At 43.4% G+C, this 3193-nt stretch overlaps 1 pseudogene across 1 annotated transcript; it reads right to left on the bottom strand.

Annotated features, from left to right (window-relative positions):
• Positions 1-297: 297 nt before the first annotated feature.
• On the bottom strand, positions 298-1439 carry LOC148871159 (zinc finger A20 and AN1 domain-containing stress-associated protein 6 pseudogene; annotated as a pseudogene). Its single transcript, XR_016107039.1, has 2 exons — positions 1301-1439; positions 298-1175 (listed from the first exon to the last, which is right to left on the bottom strand). The product of XR_016107039.1 is annotated as a zinc finger A20 and AN1 domain-containing stress-associated protein 6 pseudogene (transcript).
• Positions 1440-3193: the final 1754 nt, after the last annotated feature.

Genomic DNA, 3193 nt, shown 5'->3' with positions numbered 1-3193 from the left:
ACGCCAACGACAAAAAAGCATGCCGTGCCGTCGCTTTCTTCCTAACAAATTTTTCATCCCACATACGCGCACACGAGCCTGGAATCGTAAATTCGTAACCTGCCTTTTACGTGGCACCCCCTCCAACAACGCTACCACCGTGTTGTTTCTGGAGCGTGGCCGTGGCATAGCGAGTGAGTCCACTCTCTCACTAACTACGACCGTCGACGCGTGGGTGCTATGCCGCCCGCGGCCCACGATCAATTGCTTTCCACTATTAAATTCTAAAAAAATAAAAAATTCAAGCTCGGAAAAATATTTCCACCAAACAGTCCACATTAAAAATCTTTTAATCGAAACAGAAAACATTACTAATTACATGGCTGTTTTTTTTTTCATTTATTTTGGCCTTCTTTTGAAATTTTTACAGGGATGTTGACAAAATCCAACTTTTGGTACACGCCGGCGGCCAGAGACTCCCACCGCCCACCAGGCGGATATCTGAAACGCTGTTTCACGGACAAGTTCTGACCCCTTCACCAACAACCGGTCGAACAGATTAACGGTCCAGATTAAATCATAAACATCGTATCACCAGATCAGATCTTCTCCAGCTTCTGGCCTTTGACGACCGGATTGGCCTTGGCGATGGCCTCCCTCCCCATTGCCTTGAAATCGAACATACACGCGTGCTGTTCCGGGTACCGATGCGACCCGCAGAACGTAATCCCGCAGCGGCACTTGAATCCCGTCAGCCCCACACGCCTCCTACATGTCGCACATCGGTTTGGCTGAGACGCCGACGAAGGCGCTGAGTTGGATTTCGACGGTGACGCGACGGTCGCCGGGACGTTAACCGGATTCCGGCCAACGTCGGGGTTCTCTAGAATGAGAGGAGAGACGGGGGCCGGTGACGAATCGGCGGAAGAGGAGGAAGAAGGGGATGCACAGCAGGATTTCTCGACGGCGAGCTTGGCCGAGGAAGCCTGTTCCTCCTTGAGGCAGAGATCCCGGTAACATTTGGAGCAGAGATTTAACGTGGCGGGGCTGCCGAAAAATCCGCAGTTGTTGGCGCATAGATGGTGGCCCTCCGGAGGCTTGCATCTGTGTTCTTCCGCCATCTTAGGCTTTTCCCTTCGTTTCTGAGATCGATCCGCTGATCCTTAAAAATCAAAGCTTCGTAACCAAACCCTTACCTGTAAATACAGATTTCAAATTGAAAAAGTAATGTAAATTCAGGCTAGAATAAATCAAAATCAAAAGATAAAAAATTGTTTAAAATATATATATAAAAAAAAGAGCGGATAAGAAATAATTCTACCTGAATCGAGAAGGTTTCGAAATATTCTTGACTGCTGCGATTGATTGGAGAACAGAGAGGAAGAACAAGAAGAATAAGATCAACGAGATATATCTCGAATCTCTCTATCTTCTTCTCCTCCTCTCCCTCGACTTATATATTCCTCTGGAGATAAATGAACGAGTTAATGAATTAAAAAAGGACTGAAACCCATTTTAATAAAGATTTAAATAATTTCCAGCCTGGATCACCTCATAAAAAGCAGCAAAATTTTGGATTATTTCTATTAACCTGGAGTCAATTAGAGTTTGACACAACTTGCGTCAAACCAACCGAAGAAGGGGCGTGTGGGCCCCACGGAAGAGATAGCGTGTCAGGTGAACATTAAAAGTAGTATTGTGGGTTTGACGCTTCTTATGTCCACCCTCCGTCGGACGCTATGATCTTTTTTTTTTTAAATAATTAGTAGCAGGGAGAGAAGATAGGAAACGGGTCTATCGTGTGGGGTACCGACTACCGACTTGCAGCAAAATCCAATCTTTTCCTCGAAGCAAAACCACGGAATCTTTTTCTCTCTCACCGGTTTTCGGGTTCCCGGTTTTATCCGAAGATTCCATCTCTCAGGTGCAATCTCTTTCTCTGTCCCACTTATATTTAAACGCCCCAATTCGTTTCACCTTTTTACGCCTGTGCCATCGCCTTTTGGTAAGTACTGCTCCATAAGTTTCGTATTGCGATTTGGTAATTAGACACGTGTCCCGACAGGGTCATTTTAGTCAATAGAGGAGCATTTATTTATTCAACCAGCATTGACCATGTGTCCTGTCCTTTAGTCCTTTACTGGTCCGTTTCGTCGTCTTATTCCGGATCCTTCTGGGCCCACACAAATGGGGTCAGCAGACTCAGCACTCGGCAGCCGCTTAAGGCCGTGGCTGGACCGGCGAATGAAAGTATTTTTCACGTTTTTTCAACACGGTAAAGAACCGAGTCAATAGGCAGTCCAACCACGATAGACCGGCCGGCCCCAGCGTCAAGAATCCAGCTGCTCAAAACGACAAAAGCTATTGAGAGGGAAAGGCCGAAAGGATCAAAGGAATGGATGTGAAAAACGTTTTTCTTTCCTATTTGGGTATGTGTTGCAAAATATCTTTGTTAAAATAGAAGCTGCATATACAAGGCAAAACACAGGATAGGAATATTATGGTTGTTCAATAGATTCCAATCCAACCGTAGTAGGATTCAGATCCTCCAAGAGTGGATCAAAATCAACTAAATCATGTTAATCTTCAGCTTGAAATAGGGAGATGGATCTTGTTTCTTTTTTTATCAACTTTTCATGTTTGGATGGATATTGTTTTTCAACTTATGGGACCCTTGGCCTTATATGGGCCATAGTGGCCCACTATGATGGTGGTAGGATCCAAGATATTGTGGACAATGCAAACTGTCAATCAAATAAGTTTTATTTCTCCAGCATTCTTAATTAAAAATTAATTTTCATATATAACTCTTAAACCCTAAAATTATCTTTTTCAATTAAATAAAACAATATCTGGATAATTTTTCTAGTCCAACTGATCCAATTACCCACCTGCTACAGGGTTAAAACAGTTCTATTTTCTTTTGTTTTTTGTTTTTTTCTTAAATCAGAAAACTGAAATCTGCCAAATGAATTGAAAGGAGAAAGTTGGGAGGTCGCACTACTTTTTGAGTAACCATACCGCGACCATGCAGCCGCTTGGAAGGTTCCTATGTTGCTTTTTCTGAGCGTTACTGTCCTGAATCCTAATTAGTAGACCATGTGTCATTAGAATCTCACGGACGATACGACCCTAATAATTTAACTATTGAGGGGTGTTTGGTATAGTGGTGTCGAATTGATGTTGCAGTTTGGACTGATCAAAACAAATGAGA

The sequence above is a fragment of the Nelumbo lutea genome, chromosome 2 (genome assembly GCF_056320005.1).
Source record: "Nelumbo lutea isolate HS-2025 chromosome 2, American lotus-T2T, whole genome shotgun sequence".
Classification (NCBI taxonomy): Eukaryota; Viridiplantae; Streptophyta; class Magnoliopsida; order Proteales; family Nelumbonaceae; genus Nelumbo; species Nelumbo lutea.
This window is presented reverse-complemented; position numbering and strand designations above follow the sequence as displayed.